Here is a 12,568-nt window from a genome sequence, read left to right on the forward strand (position 1 = left end):
TTTATTTGGGGTTGAGAAAGGTGGCAGTGACTATTTTGCTGATACTTTGTTTGGGTTTAAGAGAGGTGGCTGTGGCTGTATTACTGGTACTTTGTTTGGGGTTGAGAGAGGTGGCTGTGGCTATATTGCTGGTACTTTGTTTGGGATTGAGAGAGGTGACTGTGGCTATATTACTGGTACTTTGTATTGGGTTGAGAGAGGTGGCTGTGGCTATATTGCTGGTACTTTGTTTGGCATTGAAAGAGGTGGCCGTGGCTATATTACTGGTACTTTGTTTGGGGTTGAGAGAGGTGGTTGTGGCTATATTGCTGGTACTTTGTTTAGGGTTTCGAGAGGTGATTGTGGCTATATTACTGGTACTTTGTTTGGAGTTGAGAGAGGTGGCTATGGCTATATTACTAGTACTTTGTTTGGGGTTGAGAGAGGTGGCTGTGGCTATATTGCTGGTACTTTGGGGTTGAGAGAGGTGGCTGTGGCTATATTGCTGGTATTTTGTTTGGGGTTGAGAGAGGTGACTGTGGCTATATTACTGGTACTTTGTTTGGGGTTGAGAGAGGTGTCTGTGGCTATATTACTGGTACTTTGTTTGGGGTTGAAAGAGGTGGCTGTAGCTTTATTGCTGGTATTTTGTTTGGCGTTGAAAGAGGTGGCCGTGGCTATATTACTGGTACTTTGTTTGGGGTTGAGAGAGGTGGCTGTGGCTATATTGCTGGTACTTTGTTTAGGGTTGAGAGAGGTGGCTGTGGCTATATTACTGGTACTTTGTTTGGAGTTGAGAGAGGTGGCTGTGGCTATATTGCTGGTACTTTGTTTGGGGTTGAGAGAGGTGGCTGTGGCTATATTGCTGGTACTTTGGGGTTCAGAGAGGTGGCTGTGGCTATATTGCTGGTACTTTGTTTGGGGTTGAGAGAGGTGGCTGTGGCTATATTGCTGGTACTTTGGGGTTGAGACAGGTGGCTGTGGCTATATTGCTGGTATTTTGTTTGGCGTTGAGGGAGGCGGCTGTGGCTATATTACTGGTACTTTGTTTGGGGTTGAGAGAGGTGACTGTGGCTATATTACTGGTATTTTGTTTGGTGTTGAGAGAGGTGGCTGTGGCTATATTACTGGTATTTTGCTTGGAGTTGAGAGAGGTGGCTGTGGCTATTTTTCTGGTACTTTGTTTGGGGTTGAGAGAGGTGGCTATGGCTATTTTGCTGGTACTTTGTTTGGGGTTGAGAGAGGTGGCTGTGGCTATATTACTGGTACTTTGTTTGGGGTTGAGAGAGGTGGCCGTGGGTATATTACTGGTAATTTGTTTGACGTTGAGAGAGGTGGCCTTGGATATATTACTGGTAATTTGTTTGTCGTTGAGCGAAGTGGCCGTGGGTATATTACTGGTACTTTGTTTGGAGTTGAGAGAGGTGGCCATGGGTATATTACTGGTACTTTGGCATTGAGAGAAGTGGCCATGGGTATATTACTTGTACTTTGTTTGGAGTTAAGAGAGGTGGATGTGGGTATATTACTGGTATTTTGTTTGGCATTGAGAGAGGTGGCCGTGGGTATATTACTGGTACTTTGTTTGGCATTAAGAGAGGTGGCTGTGGGTTTATTACTGGTACTTTGTTTGGAGTTGAGAGAGGTGGCTGTGGGTATATTACTGGTACTTTGGCATTGAGAGAGGTGGCCGTGGGTATATTACTGGTACTTTGTTTGGAGTTGAGAGAGGTGGCCGTGGATATATTACTGGTACTTTGTTTGGCGTTGAGAGAGGTGGCCGTGGGTATATTACTGGTACTTTGTTTGGGGTTGAGAGAGGTGTCTGTGGCTATATTACTGGTACTTTGTTTGGGGTTGAAAGAGGTGGCTGTAGCTTTATTGCTGGTATTTTGTTTGGCGTTGAAAGAGGTGGCCGTGGCTATATTACTGGTACTTTGTTTGGGGTTGAGAGAGGTGGCTGTGGCTATATTGCTGGTACTTTGTTTAGGGTTGAGAGAGGTGGCTGTGGCTATATTACTGGTACTTTGTTTGGAGTTGAGAGAGGTGGCTGTGGCTATATTGCTGGTACTTTGTTTGGGGTTGAGAGAGGTGGCTGTGGCTATATTGCTGGTACTTTGGGGTTCAGAGAGGTGGCTGTGGCTATATTGCTGGTACTTTGTTTGGGGTTGAGAGAGGTGGCTGTGGCTATATTGCTGGTACTTTGGGGTTGAGACAGGTGGCTGTGGCTATATTGCTGGTATTTTGTTTGGCGTTGAGGGAGGCGGCTGTGGCTATATTACTGGTACTTTGTTTGGGGTTGAGAGAGGTGACTGTGGCTATATTACTGGTATTTTGTTTGGTGTTGAGAGAGGTGGCTGTGGCTATATTACTGGTATTTTGCTTGGAGTTGAGAGAGGTGGCTGTGGCTATTTTTCTGGTACTTTGTTTGGGGTTGAGAGAGGTGGCTATGGCTATTTTGCTGGTACTTTGTTTGGGGTTGAGAGAGGTGGCTGTGGCTATATTACTGGTACTTTGTTTGGGGTTGAGAGAGGTGGCCGTGGGTATATTACTGGTAATTTGTTTGACGTTGAGAGAGGTGGCCTTGGATATATTACTGGTAATTTGTTTGTCGTTGAGCGAAGTGGCCGTGGGTATATTACTGGTACTTTGTTTGGAGTTGAGAGAGGTGGCCATGGGTATATTACTGGTACTTTGGCATTGAGAGAAGTGGCCATGGGTATATTACTTGTACTTTGTTTGGAGTTAAGAGAGGTGGATGTGGGTATATTACTGGTATTTTGTTTGGCATTGAGAGAGGTGGCCGTGGGTATATTACTGGTACTTTGTTTGGCATTAAGAGAGGTGGCTGTGGGTTTATTACTGGTACTTTGTTTGGAGTTGAGAGAGGTGGCTGTGGGTATATTACTGGTACTTTGGCATTGAGAGAGGTGGCCGTGGGTATATTACTGGTACTTTGTTTGGAGTTGAGAGAGGTGGCCGTGGATATATTACTGGTACTTTGTTTGGCGTTGAGAGAGGTGGCCGTGGGTATATTACTGGTACTTTGTGTGGAGTTGAGAGATGTGTTTGAAGTTGATCTTTTTATGCATTAAACTGTCATCCTCTTTACTCCTGTAGAGATTTGCTTTTATTCAAATGTGCCGTAATTCTAGCAATAATAGCACAGCTGTAGAACAGCAAGTAGATCTATCTAGCAAAAATCTATGCCTGGAGTGAATGTTTTTCTGTATCAAAGAAATATGGTGATATGCCTCCCAAACTACTAACAAACACAGCATAATCCTGCATCCAATGCAGACACGCTGTATTGTTGAAGCTGAAATATTAATCTAAATATCCTATTTACCAATCCTAATTGAATACTTTTATGTGGAACATATTATATTTATTTGTTCGTAAATGAGGCTTGGGAACCTGAGCGATATAAAGAGTAATGGAGACAATGCTAGTGGAAGAAGGAATTAATGTCTGTTGCAAAAACATATGTGCACTCTATAACAAATGTTAACCATATGAATTGGTATTATATCAGCATTGAGCTAAAAATTACAATTGGTCTAAAAATATTTCATCAAGAATCTTTGAAGGTCCTATGCCATGCAAGTTGAAGAGCAATTTAGTATAAAGCATATAGGGCACATAGTGTCACATTACTACCCATATGTAACATTTGTTGGTGTGGTATAAGATATATGGTCACCAGACTGCCTTCTCTCTGCTCCATAATAACTAATCAGAACCTTATTGCAACAGTGTTAGAAAATATAAATGGTCAGTAACACAACTTGTTTTTTAATTTATTTTACTATAATTTCAGTTATGACTGAAGCTCCTCAATCTATTACTAAAACGCATCATGAACAAAATGTGTTTGAGAGACTTTCAGCTCCGACAACAAGGTGAGAAATTAAATGCAGAATCTTGGTGAAAATCTCCAGCAGCCCTTAATTAGGGAGGTCGATGTTTTAATTAAACAGAGAAAAAAAGAGACAATCCATATAAAGTAACAATAACCTGCATTAAAGGGATAGCAAAGTCACATTTAAAATTAATCTTGCATGATTCAGATACAGAATGTAATTTCAAGATACTTTTAAATTTGTTTCTAGTTTCAGATGTGCTTCGTTCTCATGGTATCAGTTATTGAAAAAGAAAACACACATATTCTACACTAGGGAGAGCTAGCTGCTGATTGGTGCACACATTTGTCTCTTGTGATTGGCTAACTAGATGTGTTCGTCTAGCTGCCAATAGGGCAATGCTGTTCCTTCAGCAAAGGATAATGAAGAAAATTTGATAATAGGAGTAAATTGAAAAGTTGTTTAAAATTGTATGTTCTATCCAAATCATGAAAGAAAATGTTTGGGTTTCCTGTACCTTTTACAAAGCGCAATGTTTTTCTGATATATTCCGTTTCCATGCAGTGGTTTGTATATTATGATTGTCCTAAATCACATGCAAGTCACTAAAATAAAAAGGTTTTTCATAGCAGCTCTGTGTTTTCAGCTGTACCACAATCCAATATTATTATTCAAGTTAGTTTTATTTTTAGTGTCACTAGATGAGAATAGAGTCTTACTGCTGGTCACAATAACCATTCATTATGTAGCCTCTGGCCTCAACTACTGTAAGCAGTGGTAGCCAGTGGTGGGTACCAGTGGGTGCTGTGGGGCTATGTTGGTGCACCACAGACCACAAACGTGAAAGACCCCATGAATTTGCAAGGTACTGACTTTTTTTTTTTACATATCCAGTATTATATGCAGAGGAAGGAGAGGGGCAAAAGAGGGAGAAGGGTGATTTATAGACAAATAAAGGCAGAAATAAATAGTAGAAGATTAGACCCTCCAACATTCTATGATCTAGGACCACTCCTGCTCTAATCACCCCCCCCCCCCTCCACAGTAATAAGCATTAAAGACTAAGGGGTCAATTTATTATTGTGGGAACGGACATGATACAATGTAGCGTATCATGTCCGCTGCACATCGATAAATGCAGACAGCATACACTGTTGGCATTTATCATTGCACCAGCAGTTCTGGTGAACTGCTGGTTCAATACTGCCCCTTGCAGATTCACGGCCAATTGGCCGCTAGCAGGGGGTGTCAATCAACCTGATCGGATTCGATTGGGATGATTGCTGTGCGCCACCTCAGAGGTGGCAGACGAGTTAAGGAGCAGCGGTCTTAGGACCACTGTTTCTTAACTTCCGCTTCAGGCGGAACTGAAGCGGAGTTGGTCAGAAGCAGCATTCGCTGCTTCATAAATCGACCCCTAAACATCATCCCCCAACACAATAAACTAGCTACACTTGCTGCACTATGTGACCCACCTAACCACAATTAACCCTAACAATTTACAATGCTGAACCCTAACAACCCTGGGCCCCCTATTTGTACCACATTGCTGTTTAAAAATTAGCTTTTCAAATCCTTTTCATATGACTGCTTCCCTTGAAATGCTGGAGTTTTTGTCTTGGTTCCCAGAAGCCTAGCACTCAGGTGATTCCACTTCTGATTTGCTGCATTATTCTCAGATTACTTTACTGAAAAGAGTGTGGTGGAGGAGTTGAAGGATCACAAGAATCTCTTGATCAGATGTATTTTTAATGCATAAAAGCTGCATATATTTTTACATTGGTATTATGAAACTATTTTAATTAAACTGGAAATTATATATTAATTAAAAAAAACTGGAATTGATATATTAAATTAATGCATCTCGTCCAAGTCATAAGGTACAAAAAAATGTGCTTCTATATGCTTTTTGCTATGTACTAAGATGCAAACTGAGAAACACTGATGCACTTTTAACACACTGATATTTTTCCAGTGCAAAATGAAAGCTACTGAGGGAAAATATCTGTAGAATGGAGTCTGGACTCTTAGATGACTAATGCGCTAAGGCAATGTTTTGATTTATTTTGCTCTGAATATTATTTTCAAAACTGCTTATTGTTTTATTTTGCTGTTCAGTGAAGTGAAAATCACTTTAAGTTATATTTAGATTGTCTTTCATTTAACTCTTTAATGGCCACAGAGGTAAGCAGTGATTTAAGCACTACATTCTCTAGGTGTTTGCTATGAGTAGAGAAGCACAAGCAGCACAATACGAATGTAATAAAGAGAGTCATGAATTTCAACGGTGCCAATCTCATTGTGTAAATGTTGCATGGAAATAATATGAGTGAAAGCAGAGATCAGGAGTCAGTTCACACCTTAATAAATGTCATGTCTCTGCACATATATCTTTGTCCCTACAATGTAATGGGATAATGATTTACTAAATAAATATCACAATATCTTAGTAGTACACATTAGTAATAAAAATGATATATAAATCAAGGTTTTTAATTTCAGTCACATTTAGTCTTTCTAAAACTATCACTATATTAATTGTATGAGGATCTTTTCACTTCTTTATTTATACACAGCTAGATTATGAGTTTTGACCCTAATCTGCCGCCCCCGACTTCGCCGCCACCTACCTACACTTATTAACCCCTAATATGCCGCCCCCAATGTCGCCGCCACCGACATAAATTTATTAACCCCTAATCTGCCGCCCCCAATGTGGCTGCCACCTACATAAATGTATTAACCCCAAATCTGCCGTCCCCAACGTCGCCGCCACTATACTACAGTTATTAACCCTTAATCCTCTGGCCTCCCACATCACTAACACTAAATAAATATATTAACCCCTTAACCTAAGCCTAACCCCCCCTAACTTTAATAGAATTAAAATAAATCTAAATAAAACTTACTATTATTCCCTAAATAATACCTATTTAAGACTAAATACTTACCTGTAAACTAAACCCTAAGCTAGCTACAATATAACTAATAGTTACATTGTAGCTAGCTTAGGTTTTATTTTTATTTCACAGGTAAGTTTGTATTTATTTTAACTAGGTAGACAAGTAAGTAAATAGTTGTTAACTATTTACTAACTACCTAGCTAAAATAAATACAAATTCACCTGTAAAATAAAACCTTACCTGCCTCACACTAACACCTAACATTACAATAAAATTAAATAAATTAAATAAAAAAATACATTTATCTAAATTACAAAAAATAATAAACACTAAATTACACAAAATAAAAAAAGAAATGATCAAAAATAAAAATGAATTACTCCTAATCTAATAGCCCTATCAAAATAAAAAGCCCCCCCAAATAAAAAAACCCTAGCCTACACTAAACTGCCAATGGCCCTTAAAAGGGCCTTTTGCGGGGCATTGCCCCAAAGAAATCAGCTCTTTTACCTGTAACAAAATATACAAACAACCCCCCAACAGTAAAACCCACCACCCACACAACCAACCCCCCCAAATAAAAACCTATCTAAATAAACCTAAGCTAACCATTGCCATGAAAATGGCATTTGGATGGGAATTGCCCTTAAAAGGGCATTTAGCTCTTTTACGTTGCCCAAAACCCTTAGCTAAAAATAAAACCCACCCAATAAACCCTTAAAAAAACACTAACCCCCGAAGATCCACTTACAGTTTTTGAAGACCGGACATCCATCCTCATCCAGCCAGGAGAAGTCTTCATCCAAGCAGCAAGAAGTCCTCAACGAAGCCAGGAGAAGTCTCCAAGTGGCAAGAAGTTGTCCTCCAGGCGGGCAGAAGTCTCCTTCCAGATGGCATCTTCTATCTTCATCCTTCCGACATGGAGAGGCTCTATCTTCAAGACATCCGGCGTGGAGCATCCTCTTCATACGGTCCCAGCCGTACACTGGAGGTTCCCTTTAAGGGACGTCATCCAAGATAGCATCCCTTGAATTCCGATTGGCTGAAATAATTCAGCCAATTGGAATTAAAGGGTAATTCCAATCAGACAATAGAATGAGAGCTGGCTGAATGGATCAGCCAATAGGATTAAAGGGCCATTATACACTCAAAAAAATATAGGCTATTTAAATTAAGCACCAAAAGAAGATAAAGTTTGTAATTGACAAGTATTAGCAATTTTGCTGCTAACTCTCCTAAAAATGATTTTAAAGTTTCTAATCCTCTCAGTGAATGAGAATACGAACGTAATCTCCACTAGCTTGAGAGCTGTGAAAATAAAACTAAAACATAAGCTAGATACAATATAACTATTAGTTATATTGTAGAAAGCTTAGGTTTTATTTTACAGGTAAGTATTTATTTAGTTTTAAATAGGAATAATTTATGTATTAATTGTAATTTTTATTTGGAATTATTTTAATTATGTTAAAGTTAGTGGGTGTTATAGTTAGGGTTACGTTAGGGTTAGGTTTAGGGGTTAATAACTTTAGTATAGTGGTGGCGACATTGGGGGCAGCAGATTAGGGGTTAATAAGTGTAGTTAGCTGGCGGCGATTTTGGGGGCAACAGATTAGGGGATAATAACAGTAATGTAGGTTACGGTGATGTTAGGGACAGCAGATTAGGGGTTAATAAGTGTATGTAGGTGGCGACGACATTGGGGCAGCAAATTAGGGGATAATAATATTTAACTAGTGTTTGCAATGCGGGAGTGCAGCGGTTTATAGGTTAATATGTTTATTATAGTTGTGGCGATGTCCGGAGCAGCAGATTAGGGGTTAATAATTTTATTTTAGTGTTTGTGATGTGGGAGGGCCTCAGTTTAGGGGTTAATAGGTAGTTTATGGGTGTTGGTGTACTTTGTAACACTTTAGTTATGAGTTTTATGGTACAGCTTTGTAACGTAAAACCCATAACTACTGACTTTCAGGTGGCAGTACGGATTTTGTAGTTATGGGCTGTACCGCTCACTTTTTGGCCGGACAGGCAAACTCGTAATACCGGCGCTGTGGAAGTCCCATTGAAAAAGGACTTTTTAAATAGTGCGTTAGTTACTTTGCGTGACGGCCAAAAAGTTGTGTGGTACAGCTATACCTACAAGACTCGTAATTGCAGCGGTAGTGAAAAAGCAGCGTTATGAGGCTTTTTCACTTATAACGCAAAACTCGTAATCTAGCCGATACAGAAGACAGAGGCGTTTACCATTAATTTGCCTTTAGAGAGCCTGACTCCACTACAGACTATGTATAGTTAAATTATACTAACGTGCTAATGGACATTAAAGGTCTTCAGGTAGTTTCTCAATCAGAACTGCTATTTAAGGTTGCCTCACAGACTACTTAATGCCCTGATATTAAGGTATACTATCTGTGTGTGTCTGTGACCTGTGCCTGTATTGAAGTTTTTCTGGTGAATCTTCTGGCTTCAGTACCAGGCTTGTCTTATAGGTAAGTATTTAGTCTTAAATAGGAATTATTTAGTTATTAATAGTAGGTTTTATTTAGATTTATTGTAATTATATTAAAGTTAGGGGGGTTAGGGTTAGGTTTAGGGGTTAATATATTTATTTAGTGTTAGTGATGTGGGAGGCCAGAGGTTTAGGGGTTAATAACTTTAGTATAGTGGCGGTGACATTGGGGGCAGCAGATTAGGGGTTAATAATATTTAATAGTAACTATGTATTTCAACCAAATTTAATCATTCTAGCTCCTAGGGGTTAGGGTACCTAGCTGACCCTAAATAGATGCAATTAAACTGTTAAAAATCCAAGGAGCACCTAGCGAGAAAGGATAAGGATATATAATTATAGTAATGTCTTTTAATTAACACATACAATATATATACTCATATACTCATAGTAAATACAATAAATACAATTGGATTAAAATTAATTAAATAAATGAAGAAAATACAATGTGGTCCTGATTGTGCAATCTGTTAACTTAATTATAATCATAATTAGTAATGTCCAGTTCTGATTGGTTCCTTATGGAGTAAAAAAGTTATCCTTGAGGGATAGTGAACAAAATGTGCCAATAAATCCAAAAATGAGAGCAAAAATATGTGATAAGAATACTTTTAGTATTAATTTTAAATTTACATTACTGTGATCCTTATGTATAGTAAATCATATTTTGCATAATAGATAGGTAGCAGTACAAATCCTAGAATCCCTATTATCTTTGTAAAAAGTAGCCTGATAGGTACATTTATATTCAGTTAAAACTGAAACATGATAGCGATATACTCAATTAGGAAACCAGAAGTGACATCGAGTTGGCTAACATAACAGCTAACCGTTAGAACACAAAACCAGAAATGACACTATTGATACCGGAAGTGACGCAATAACGAATGACGTCACTTCCGGTTTGGCGAATTGAAAGACACAAGGAAATAATGACATACACGTTATAAGATCCTTAACACTAAGGGTAAGCACACATCGCAATCAGTCTATAAGACTGAATAAACATGCTAAACAAAAATGTATATAGGATACTGAAAAATGTCAAGCTCAAAACGGAAGGTAAACAAAAGGAAGGTATCACTTCCGGTTGGTAATACATACAGTTTGGCGCCAAAATAACGATAACAGTGATTGGCTACTTACACTAATAAAAGAAGCCACCATAGCACACCAAAGTATAGTCTTGATAAAGGCCTAAGGAAGGGCCGAAACACGTTGACAATATAAGGTGAGCTTCATTCTGATTTAACTTACGATTCTACTAGCATTATTGCACTATGTTATATTTATTTTGTTCACAGGATTAATAACAGGGGACTGAGTCTTGGAAAGAGACTGGATATCCTTTTCATTGGTATTTTTTGTTATTTTTTGTTATTTTTTTGTTTTTTCATTCACATTCTGAGGATAAATTAAATAGGAGGATTATTTTCTATCACGAATATTGAACACAACCACGTCACTTAACAATATTATTCTTTGGACATACGTTTATTCACAATTTTTTATCAGATTTAAGATTTTGTGACTTTTTGTTTTTTCTTATCACATATTTTTGCTCTCATTTTTGGATTTATTGGCACATTTTGTTCACTATCCCTCAAGGATAACTTCTTTACTCCATAAGGAACCAATCAGAACTGGATATTACTAATTACGATTATAATTAAGTTAACAGATTGTACAATCAGGACCACATTGTATTTTCTTCATTTATTTAATTACATTGATCCATGTTTTTATATTTATTTTTAATCCAATTGTATTTATTGTATTTACTGTGAGTATACAAGTTAATAATATTTAACTAGTGTTTGCGATGTGGGAGTACGGCGGTTTAGGGGTTAATATGTTTATTTTAGTGTTTGCGGTGCGGGAGGGCCTCGGTTTAGGTGTTAATAGGTAGTTTATGGGTGGTAGTGTACTTTGTAACACTTTAGTTATGAGTTTTATGCTACAGCTTTGTAGCATAAAACCCATAACTACTAACTTTCAGGTGGCGGTACAGATCTTGTAGTTATGGGCTGTACCACTCACTTTTTGGCCGGACAGGCAAACTCGTAATACCGGCGCTATGGAAGTCCCATTGAAAAAGGACTTTTTGAAAGTTGCGGTAGTTACGATGCGTTACGGCCAAAAAGGTGTGCATAACAGCTTTACCTACAACACCTGCAATACCAACGGTAGTGAAAAAGAGCCATAACGCAAAACTCGTAATCTAGCCGACAGTTTCTTCTGTAATCTACTTTAAGCAACATCACAACCCTGATGTTTAAAGAAGACAATGTTAAGCTGACATTAAAGTATTTTTGTCATTGGTGCAAGACAAAGCAATTTAAAATTGATTACTTTTTTGGAAGACCTAACTTGCAGCAATATAAGTTTCATTTTTAATGTGTTTGTGGTATGTTATAGTCCTCCGATAGACTTAGGAGTTATCCTTATAAACTAGTAAGCAAACTATCCCTAGTTAGATGTGCAAAAAAAAAGAAAACAAAAACATGTTTAAAGGGACAGTCAACACCAGAATTTGTGTTGTTTAAAAAGATAGATAATCCCTTTATTACCCATTCCCCAGCTTTGCGTAACCAACACAGTTATAATACGTTTTACCTCTGTAATTACCTTGTATCTATGCCTCTGCAAACTGCCCCCTTATTTCAGTTCTTTTGACAGACTTGCATTTTAGCCAATTAGTGCTGACTCCTTGCGTGAGCCCAATGTTATCTATATGACACACATAAACTAATGCCCTCTAGTGGTGAAAAACTGTCAAAATGCATTCAGATTAGAGGGGGCCTTCAAGGTCTAAGAAATTAGCATATGAGCCTACCTAGGTTTAGCTTTCAACTAAGAATACCAGGAGAACAAAGCAAAATTGGTCATAAAAGTAAATTGGAAAGTTGTTTAAATTGACATGCCCTATTTGAATCATGAAAGTTTATTTTGGACTTGACTGTCCCTTTAAATAAATAAAGTTTTATATCTATATCTATCTATTCATCCATAATACCACCTCTGGATACTTTGTAAACACTTAATCACTGAATGTCCTATTGTAAAATATCTGACAATTTTATTGTTAAAACAATTAATATCAAATAATGTTATATTTACTGAAAAAGCAATTACCCTTCTTTAAATTGACCTTTTAAGGTGGTATATAGTATTAACAACTGTTTGTGGGCTGGCTGCCATTAATAGCAAGTGAATTGTGGAACCAATTCTAAGGAACTGTATGGATTCTGATTCATTGAGAGTGGGTAATGGTACTAAGAGAGGTTTTGGTAAAACTACTGTCTCCATTAAGG

Source organism: Bombina bombina, chromosome 1 (genome assembly GCF_027579735.1).
Source record: "Bombina bombina isolate aBomBom1 chromosome 1, aBomBom1.pri, whole genome shotgun sequence".
Lineage (NCBI taxonomy): Eukaryota > Metazoa > Chordata > Amphibia > Anura > Bombinatoridae > Bombina > Bombina bombina.